Raw genomic sequence first — 12,003 nt, forward strand, 5'->3', positions numbered from 1 at the left:
ACCCTAGATCAGTGCCTGAATTTGGAGTTGTTGATAGGCAAGTATACCAGAGCCAAACCCGGTAACATCTATCTTTGCTTTGCTGACCTTAGCAGTGCTTTTGATTTGGTTAATCATTCACTTCTTTGGACAGTTTTGCTTCATATGGGTGCCCCGAAAGAAATTATCTTTTTTCTCACCAGATTATACAGTAAACTGAAAACATGTGTTCGGTATGGTGTCAGTGGGGAATGTACTAGTGATTTTAATGTCCAACGGGGAATTAGGCAGGGTTGTGTCCTTGCGCCCCTTTTATTTACCCTCTTTATTAATGGGGTTGAAGCCGCCTTGAAAACTATCAAGGCTGATGCGCCACAAGTTGCAGGTGATAGTGTCCCAGTTCTGCTATATGCAGACGATGCAGTGCTCCTATCCCGGACACCCATTGGTTTGCAGCGTCTGATGGACAAGTTCACCGAATTTATTGGGAGCAGGAGACTGTTGATCAACAAGAATAAAACTCACACTATGATCTGTGGGACCAAAGTGGGCAGAAATCACCCCTTTTTTATTGAAGGGGTTAAAGTGCAGAATGTGAATAGTTTTTGCTACCTGGGGGTTACCTTTACTAGTGATGGTAGATGGGGGGAGGAATTAACGAATGTCTGAACTAAAATGAGCAAAAGCTCTTATGGCATTTTTAAATTTGCGTCTAAGTTGGGGGATAGGCGAATCAAGGATATGCTGGAAATCTACAAGGCACGTAGCGTATCCATTGCCCTCTACGGGGCGGGGCTTTGGGGCTACTGCAAAACTGATTGTCTACAGATAGAAGAAAACAACTTTCTTAAGAAATTATTGTGCCTCCCTAACCGCTATATGTATCAACAAACCATTTTGCATTTCCTAAATAGCGAATTTTAAGGAATCGCTATTTAGGAAATGCAAAACGGTATGTATGTACAAAATCGCTTTCCAATAGCGATTCCTTAGCATTCCTTAATTTGAGATTAGCAAATTGTCAATCGCAAATTACCCCTTCATTTCCATGGGCCAGGAGGCCCATAGGAATGAAAGTGCAATTTGCAATTAGCACTTTGCTGATCGCAAATTAGGGATGTTTCCAAGGGTGCAGGGGTGTCTCAAGAACACCCTGCTGCACCCCTGAAAAAGACATTTGGGGGCATATGGCGCACATACATGCCCTAAGGGCATGTATGGGCGTCATATGGCACCTTTGGTTTTTATCAAAAAAGATTTTTGATAAGAATTCGCAAATTACCACCAACTAGAAGTTGGTGGTAATTTGCTACTCCTTAATGGCATTTTTTGCATTTTATTTGTTTGATACATTGCATTTAAGGAATCGCAAAATTTGCAATTCCTTAAGTGCAATCGCAAAATAAGGATTAGCAAATTTTGCTAATCCTTATTTTGCATCAAACTTGTTTGATACATTCCATTTGTCTATTTAGCATTCGCAAAGGCCGAAATTCGCAGAATTTCGGCCTTTGCGAATGCTAAATAGCTTGATACATATAGCGGTAAGTCTGCTCCAACAGAGTTGATCCATAGAGAGGCAGGGGTTTTTCACCTAACAGAGCTTGCCTCACTTAGGCCTCTATTGCTTTACCGAGCAATTTGGCTTAAGGAAGAAACTGAATTCAATCAACTTATAATTAGGGACTGCCTTGAGGTAGACAACTGTATGCAGATATCGTGGCTTAAATATGTTGTAGATTGTTATAAAAGTATCTTTGATATCAATTTGTTGTTAGAAAACTGTCCCCCTAGAGGTCTTGCGAAGCTGGATCTTAAAAAGACTTTTATGTCTCATAAAGCTCTTAAACGTTCAGTAATAACCAACTCCCTCGCTACTGTTAAAATTTACAATAAATATATTGCTGTCGAGGGATTCCAATGTTATCTGAACTTAGTGACCAGGCCAACGCATAGGTTTGTACTGACCAGATTAAGAGTTGGCATTGCTCATGTACTAGTGGCCTTCCCACGTCCTAAAAAGCCCCCTGTGGGTCAATGTCCCTGTGACGGACATTCCAAGCAAAGCACAATGCACTTTATGCTTATTTGCCCCCTATTTCAGAACGTTAGGATCTCTTTTTTAAAACCATTATTTCTTAAGTATGGAGTGTTAAATGTGGAGGATGCTATGAGTTTGTTGTATAATGTGGACCACCCCGATATATGTTTTTAAACTGCCTGTTTTATATGTAAATCTATGGCTTTTAGAAAAAGTATGAGTTTTTAATCATGTTTGTACTTTTCTCTGATGCCTGTTTGCTGTGCTTTTATGGTCATTTTTGCCATGAACCGAATAAAGCTTCATGAACTGAACTGAACTGACTAAGAGACTGACTGACAGACTGACTGACTGACAGAGACAGAGACTGACTGACAGAGAGACTGACTGACACAGAGTGAGAGAGAGACTTTCTGACAGAAAGAGAGACTGACTGAGAGAGAGACTGACTGACAGAGACTGACTGGCTAAAAGAAAGAGACTGAGAGAGAGAGATAGAGACAATATGACTGACAGAGAGAAAGAGATAGAGACCGACTGACTAAGAGAGAGAGACTGACTGATAGTGAGAGACTGACTGACAGAAATAGAGAGACTGACTGAGAGAGAGAGATTGACTGACTGACAGAGAATGCATGACTGAGAGAGAGAGAGAGACTGACTGAGACTGACAGAGAGAGATTGACTGAATGACAGAGAGACTGACTGACAGAGAGAGAGACTGACAGAAAGAGAGAGATTGACAGAGAGAGAGCGACTGACAGACAGAGAGAGACTGACTGACTGACAGAGAGAGATAAAGAGAGAGATGGAGACTGACTGACACAGAGAGAGGCTGACTGACAGAGACTGGCTGATAGAGAGAGACTGACAGAGAGACTAACAAAGAGAGACTGACTAAGGAGGCTGACTGACCGAGAGAGAGACTGACTGACTGAGGTAGCGAGAGACTGACTGACTAAGGTAGAGAGAGACTGGCTGACTGAGAGAGAGATACTGAGAGAGTGAGACTGACAGAGAGAGAGAGAGAGACTGACCGACAGAGACCGACTGACTGAGAGAGACTGACTGACTGTCTGACTGAGAGAGAGAGACTGACTGACAGAGAGAGAAGGGCCGACAGAGAGACTGACTGACAGAGAAACTGACTGACTGACAGAGAGAGAGAGACTGACTAGGAGAGAGAGATAGAGAAACTGACAGAGAAAGAGAGAGAATGACTAAGAGAGAGACTGACTGACTGACAGAGACTGACTGACTGAGAGAGACTGAGACTGGCAGAGAAACACTGAGAGCGAGAGAGAGACTGACACAGAGAGAGAGAGAGACTGACTGGTAGAAAGAGGGAGACTGACTGAGAGGGACTGATTGACAGAGACTGACTTAGAGAGCGAGAGACTGACTGAGACTGACAGAGAGAGACTGACTGACTGGCTGAGAGACAGACAGAGAGAGAGAGACTGACTGACTGAGAGAGATTGACTGACAGAGAGACTGACTGACTGACTAAGAGAGAGACTGACTGAGACTGACATAGTAACTGACTGACTGAGAGACAGACTGACAGAGAGAGACTGACTGACTGACAGAGAGAGATACTGACTGACAGAAAGAGAGAGACTTACTGACAGAGACTGACTGACGGAGACTCACTGAATGGGAGAGAGACTGACTGACTGAGAGAGACAGGCAAAGACAGAGAGAGACTGTCTAACTGACAGAGAGAGACTGACTGACAGAGAGTGACTGACTGAATGACAGAGAGAGAGAGAGACCGACTGACTAGGAGAAATTGACTGACAGAGAGAGACTGACTGACAGAAAGGACGGACTGACTGAGAGAGAGAGACTGACTGACTGACAGAGACTGACTGACAGAGAGAGACACTGACTGACTGACCAAGAGAGACTGGCTGACAGAGAGACTGACTGACTGACAGACTGACTGACAGAGACTGACTGATAGAGAGAGACTGACTAAGACTGACAAAGTGACTGACTGACTTAGAGAGAGACTGACAAGAGAGAGAGACTGGCTGACTGACAGAGAGACTGACTGACACAGAGAGAGCGAGAGAAAGACTGACTGACAGAAAGAGAGAGACTGACTCAGAGAGAGACTGACTGAGAGAGAGACTGACAGAGAGAGAGAGAGACTGTCTGACTGACAGAGAGAGACTGACTGACAGAGAGACCAACTGACTGACAAAAAGAGAGCGAGATAGAGACTTACTGACTAAGAGAGAGAGACTGACTGAGAGAGAGAGATTGACTGACTGACAGATAATTACTGACTGAGAGAGAGAGACTGACTGAGACTGACAGAGAGAGACTGACTGAATGACAGAGAGACTGACTGACAGAGAGAGACACTGACAGAGAGAGAGACTGACAGAGAGGGAGAGACTGTCTGACTGAGAGAGACTGACTGACAGAGAGACCAACTGACTGACAGAGAGAGAGAGATAGAGGATGACTGACTAAGAGAGAGAGAGACTGACTGACAGTGAGAGACTGACTGACAGAAAGAGAGAGACTGACTGAGAGAGAGAGATTGACTGACTGACAGAGACTGATTGAGTGAGATAGAGCCACTGACTGAGGCTGACAGAGAGAGACTGACTGACTGAGCAATAGACTGACAGAGAGAGAGAGACTGGCTGACTGACAGAGAGACTGACTGACAGAGAGAGAGAGAGTGACTGACAGAGACAGAGTGACTGACAGAGAGACTGACTAAGAGAGACTGACTGACTGAGAGAGACTACCTGACTGAGAGAGGTAGACTGATGGAGACTGACAGAGAGAGAGAGACTGAGTGACAGAAAGAGAGAGACTGACTGACAGAGACTGACTGATGGAGACTGACTGAATGGGAGAGAGACTGACTGACAGTGAGAGAAACAGACAGAGACAGAGAGAGATTGTCTAACTGACAGAGAGACTGACTGACTGACTGACAGAGAGAGAGCGACTGACTAAGAGAAAGAGACTGACAGAGGAAGACTGACTGATAGAAAGAGACAGACTGACTGAGAGAGAGAGAGACTGACTGACTGACAGAGACTGACTGACAGAGAGAGACACTGACTGACAGACTGACCAAGAGAGACTGGCTGACTAAGAGACTGACTGACTGACAGAGACTGACTGATAGAGAGAGACTGACTAAGACTGACTGACTGACTTAGAGAGAGACTGACAGAGAGAGAGAGACTAGCTGAATGATAGAGAGACTGACTTACGGAGAGAATGACTGAGAGAGAGATCAGCTGACTGACAGAGAGAGAGATATAGAGACTGACTGACTAAGAGAGAGAAACTGACTGACAGCGAGAGACTGACTGACAGAAAGAGAGAGACTGACTTAGAGAGAGAGATTGACTGACTGACAGAGACTGACTGACTGAGAGAGAGACACTGACTGAGACTGACAGAGAGAGACTGACTGACTGACCAATAGACTGACAGAGAGAGACTGGTTGACTGACAGAGAGACTGACTGACAGAGAGAGAGAGAGAGAGTGACTGACAGAGAGAGGGAGACTGACAGAGAGACTGACTAAGAGAGACTGAGTGACTGAGAGAGACTACCTGACTGCGAGTGACTACCTGACTGAGAGAGAGACACTGACGGAGACTGACAGCGAGAGAGACTGACAGACAGAGAGAGAGAGAGACTGACAGAGAGAGAGAGAGAGACTGACTGAGAGAGAGAGACTGACTGACTGACAGAGACTGCGATGGAATTGGGGACAAAGTGTGTATGAAGCTATGCAATGCCTCCTAAGATTGTTATTGTCTGCTAATAAAAGTGTATTATCAGAATGTGCTCTTTATAGTAACATCTGCTTTTAAAATACATCATTGTCTAATGTTTTCAAATGTATTTTTTTACTTTAGCCTCGCCCCCCACTGACCCCGCCTACCCCCACTGACCCCACCCCTACCGGTGCAGCCCTCAGCCACAAACCACACTGTAATTTTGGCCTTCGAGAGAAAGTTTGTAAGTACCCATGGTCTAGGGCATAAGTTTTTCCCCTAAATGCAGTAATGAAACTCTGAAGACTGAATTAAGTTCCAAAAGTGAGTCTTACACATTAGCAGTCTTACTTGAAATCTTCTGAAAAAAATGTTTACAAGAAGTTTCAACCGGAACATTACTCACCAACAAATCTCACAGGTCTGCAAGCTGAATACTTCAAATTTCCCAAAAGAGACACTGCCTCTCTACGAATACTTCTCTCCAGTCAGGCATCAACTGGGGATATTTCCACAAACAGTAGAGCATTGTAAGAATGGGAGCTAAACAAAAATAATCTTTACTGAAGAGTTTCCCCACACTGAACATGCAAAAACTGGAACACAACTATTCCTCACAGAAATACAGTTTAAGTGCGCGTTGCACATAGAGCACGTGTTCAACGATGGCTACACATGAACTGCAAGGGAACATCTGGACTGGCAGACTCACAGAGATCATCAGAGAGACCACCATCTTGGATATACCAACTAGGGGTGGGTGGAATTTGCGTAATCGCGTTTCGCAAATTGCCACGAAACGGTAAAAAATCTCTGCAAACATGCAGAAATTCCACAAACACGCAGAATTTCTTGTTTGCGATGCTTTTATACTGTTCACAATCGCTGTTTGCGTGCTCCGGCGAAATATCTCGCGAACACGCATTTCAGAACGCGAACAAGCTAAAATTTTGCGAGGTCGTAGAACGAAGATTTTTGGGCAATTTTGCGTTCTCCGCGGAATGCGAAATTACCCAAATTCTGCAAATTCCGCCAGTGGAACGGAATTTACCGCCCAGGCCTAATACCAACATCAGCTTTCATGAAAACTATGCCGACATGTTTCACTGCTATGTTGCGTTAAGCAGTTTCATCAGGGCTGCACTCAATTTCTGCCACTTCACTTTTTTGGACACTAGTTCTGTAAAATGCAGGAGACAGCCAAACTACTCATACCGGCTGCCCGGATTTCGACAAGGTCACCAGGTACTGCTAGCCTGGGAATATCCCTTGATCCTTGGAAAGCTTAACAATCGTCACGGGCTAGGAAGACTCCTTTCCTCAGCCATGAAGGAGTCTTCCGAGCCCGTGTCCAAAAAAGTGAAGTGGCAGCAATTGAGTGCAGCCCTGATGAAACTGCTTAACGCAACATAGCAGTGAAACATGTCGGCACTGGCAGTAGGTAGTGGTATGCATGATTAGCTACCAGCCTTTTTAACATTTAATAACACACGATCACCGCCCTATGAATAAAATTGGTTACGGGACTGGTATGCTGTGTGTGTTTTTAAGCACTCTGTTATTTTTGTGTTTGTTTGTCACCAGCAGATTTTTCTGCACTTCACTATTTGTCACTTTAAATGTTGTTTGTTTTGGACACATTTTTGCTTTCCTCTCACTTTTCTTTGAGAAGCAAGTGACCACCGATGATGAGACAGGGGCCTGTCTGGAAATTTCATACCAGTTACCCCGATGGTGGTGTTTCCGTGAGGGGTCATTTGCTTCTCACACATATTTTTTCTCTATTATGAGGAACGTCTAATGTTTGTGGTGGACGTGTGTGACCAAGTCTGGGTTGGCTCATTGAGAGTGAGTGTTCTGAGGTGTTACCAGAGAGAACAGGTGTTTTTAATATGAGCGGAGCACAGTGCATTACCTCCTTATAAGGTTTATAAGAGTATAGTGGGGAGAAGATTTCCAAAAATACCCCCTTGTTTGTCACTGTTATAGCAGCACGCGATCGGACTGGGTCTTTATTTTGAAATATAGCTTATGAGTGGAGGGCGACCCTTTCCATTTTCCCTCTTAGCTCCTGTGTGGTTTGATTGTTTGGATACGTATCAATCGAGGGGCGCGCACATGGGTTGGGGTTCCCAAGAACTCTCCTCAGGACCAAAACCTTTCCAGTCTATTAGATAAAATAACTTGTCTCTTCTCTTTTTGGAATACATGATTCTCTTGACTTCATAATCTTCTTCTGAAATAACGTGAACTGGAATAGATGGAATTTTTTCCTTAAACCTTGAGGGCTCTTCTTAACCAAGGATACATAAAAATACTGGGCGTATCAATCAGTAAGAAGGGAGTATAAACCTCACTGATACTGGATTCACCATTCTTTCTACCAAGAAGGGACCCACAAATCGAGTCTGAAATGTTTTATTCCCTTTCAGGCAGTAGCGGCTTCTCCACTAAGGCGGAGGAGCGACGCCCCACTGCTTGTTGGGCAGTCGAAAATTAAAATAAAATTAATATAACCAGAAGGTATTTTCATTTGATTTTCCTTTACGACTCCAGATGGGGAGAGGCGGGACTGGCTGATGCAGAGGGAGCAGGAGTGGTTTGCTCTCCCTCCCTATATGCACACGACGCTTTGACTGGCCCTCTAGGGCCAGCCAAACTGTCAAGCGTAGTTGGCATATTCTCCATTGGACTGTGTTGCACAGCTCTATGGAGAACATGCCCAGCCTCCTAGGCACTGCCTGAGCGGCCAAAAAGCCCACACAGACCAATCACGACGATGCTCTTACAGCGTTGTGATTGGCTGTCAGGGTCGGAATCATGGGTGATTCCGGTGCAGGCTGCAGTCTCGAAGAAGAAGATGAGGAGAGACATGCGGCAGATGCGGGAGGGAGATGAGGTAAGTTTATTATTACTTCTTTTTCATTCCGACCCAACCTCCACCCCACTACCCCCGTTTGGAGGCAACCGCCACTGCTTTTGGGCGCATATGTCTTGTGGAAATCCAGACCGTATCTCCTTGCTCATAGATTGACTTAGCTCTTCTTTTCTTATTTGCTTGCTTCTTTTAAGAAATGTTAGCCTTTTCTAGATTAATGGTTGCTGTCTTATAATCTCTATGTAGACCTTTAACAAAACTTTCTGCTGCTGAAACTGCGCTTTCTTCTTTTCCTAACAGCATACTAGGACGTCAACCTGAGTTTAGGTAAAAGGGGGAATAACCAGTGGAAGAATGTTCATCATTGTTATACACGAATTCTGCTGCCCACATTAAATGTGGCCACTCCCCTTCCTATCTATCAAATACAATTGCATATACTTTACTTACTCCCTGTTTGCCCATCAGTCTCGAGATCGAAACTGGTGGAAAACCGAGATTTAGCACCCAGCCTTTTTAAGAAGGCCTTCCAAAAATGAGAAACAAACTGGGGCCCCTGATCTGAAATCACCAACTTGGGAATTCCATGTTCTCTTATCACATGTTGTATAAACAATGCTGCTATCTGAGATGCCTTCCGAATGAATTTGAGAGGGACAAAATGTCTCATTTTAGAAAAAGTGTCCACCACCACCCAAATTGTATTAAAACTCTGACTTGAAGGGATCCATAGTGATGGTGTGCCAAGGGTATGGAGGAATGGGTAGTGGCATCAACTGTCCCTGTGGGGCATGTCTCTGAGCTTTGCCTTTTACACACTGCTCACAAGTAGCAAGATATTGTCTCACTTGAGTTTCTAAATTTGATCACCAAAATTCTCTTTTCAGCAACTCCAAGATCTTTTTCAGTCCCAAGTGTTCAGCTAGTTGATTGTCATGACAATGTTGCAATGCAAATTTGTACAATTCTTCATTAGCCAAATACAAAGCTCCCTGAAAATAAGGCATACTATTCCTTATTTCTCTTTTATCATCTCATGTTGCATATTCTAGCATTTCTCTTTCTGTTAGGGAATTCTTTATTCCAACTTCCAGATCTGAATATTGTATGGTACCCACAATATTTTCTACAGAGATAATCAATTTCTTTTCAGGAACTTGATACTCTTCTCCGGTATATAAGCAAGACAAACTTTTGGTGCCCTCGTAAAAGCCTGGATTGGCAACGTTTGGCACTTGAAAATGTTGAATAAAGCATCAAAGCGCAAACATGCTGTCTCCGTGGTGGTGAAATATTAAGAAATAAGTATGACATAAGGTTTTGGACTACAATTGATGAATTGACAAAAATGACGTAAATTTGGAGGAAGTGTCTCATTCAGGAAGGATTTCCTTTTCAGCAGTGCGACAGTTGGGTGCAGGAGAAATGTGCCCTTTTGCGAATATAGCCATTAGCCATGTATTGATTCAGATAAACTTTAAAAAGAGATTTTCAGCATTGTCAAGAGCTTATATTCTGCTACAAGGCAGAGAGTACCTATGTTTCAATTCGATCTTGCAATCATATTCCCGATGTGGAGGTAACTTCTCCACTTCTTTTTCATCAAAGATGGTTGGGAGAACTTAATACTCTTTTGGAATTTCATGCAACTCTAGAGCACAAATCATTGGAGATTGATTGGCCAACATAGTAGTCTAGGAGACTTCAGACTCTTCTAAATCCAAATAGTAACAGTGTTCGTTACAAAGTTTGGAATTCATTTCAACAGTTCTGTTAGCGTAATCAATGTTAGGGTTATGCTCCGAAAGCCACAGTAGCCCCAAAATAAGTTGAAACTGAGGTGCATAAATAAGGTTAAAATGCATTAAACTCAGATGTTGATCTTGTTTTTCCAGTAAAATAGGCTCTGCATCATCGGTGATCGGACCAGATGACAAATTAGTTCCATCAACTGCCTGAACTGATTCTGGCTCATCCTTCTTAAGGAATCGAAGTCCCAAAGATCTTGCAAATTTTATGTCACTGAAGTTCCCTGTGACCCTGAATAAATCGTGACAGATATTTCCTTCACTTCAGATTTTCCAAACATTAGAGAGGATAATATGCTGGGCTGAAGACTGGATGGCATTGACTATTTGCTGAACTTCTGAAGTTGGCACCTATCAGAGCAACTCCTTTAACTGATGGGGCCTGTCTTTTCCCTGTTGATTAATCTTTGATTTCTTTGGGCAATCTCTCCTAAAATGACCAGAATTGCCACAGTACATACGAAGTTTTCCTACTCTTTGTTTCTCGCTCTTCTTTCTTCAATGGTCCGTGAACTGACTCAATTTGTATAGGTTCCTCACTAGAGTTTGATTTGGTGGTCTTGCTGATGTCAGATCTAATTCTGTCAAAATGTGAGGAAGAAGGCAAAATTATCTCTTTCGCTCACTTTTTTATTCACTTAAACATTGATTAATTTGTAAAACCAAGTCTGTTAACTCAAGCACATCTGTGGATCTCTTTGAAATTTGAGCCAATCCATCCTTTATTTAATCTTTTAGTCCTCAGTAGAATATAGCGGCCATTTTTGCTTCTGGACAATTAGTTTCTACAATCAGTGTATTAAACTGTGCCAGATATGTTATTAAATCGCTATTGCCTTGCTTCAATTCCAAGAGCTCGTTAACAGTGGCTTGAGAAACTATTGATCAAAAATATGTAAACATTCAGCTTTTAAATGTTCAAAACTATACAAAATGGGATCATTTTGTGTGACCAGAGGCATAGACCAGGCAGCTGCATCCCCACTCAAGTAAGACAATATGAAAGCCAACTTAGACTGATCTTCGGTAAACACTATTGGTCTATATACATTTTTTTTGGAGGACTGTGTAAGAAAAACTTGCGCCTTGTGGGGATCCCCACTAAAATGCTCTGAAACTGCCAGCAGAATTATGGGGGATATTGCATGGATTACTTCAGTAGACAGCTCACTCGTAGATGTAGAGGGGGAAAAATGTTGTGTTTTGGTTTACTTAACTACTTGTGTGGTACCGCCTGACATCTCATTAAATACTTGGCAAATATAATTAGCTTCCTGACTAACGTTCTTAACTTCTTCTTTAAGGTGTTTACTTTCTTCAAAAGCATCGCTCAACTGCTTTTGGATTCCATTCAGAACAGTTACCAAGGCCTTAGCACCTATACCTTCTGCCATTCTGATTGAATGGAATAGATTTTGGATGGCACTTCAATCTGTCAGGATTCACATATCTGTGCCAAGACTTTTACGCGAGCGGATGAACTTTGCCCCAAATCTCAAACTCCACTTCAAGCAACAATTTAATTTGTTACCAAC

The sequence above is a fragment of the Lissotriton helveticus genome, chromosome 2_2, assembly GCF_964261635.1.
Source record: "Lissotriton helveticus chromosome 2_2, aLisHel1.1, whole genome shotgun sequence".
Taxonomy (NCBI): Eukaryota; Metazoa; Chordata; class Amphibia; order Caudata; family Salamandridae; genus Lissotriton; species Lissotriton helveticus.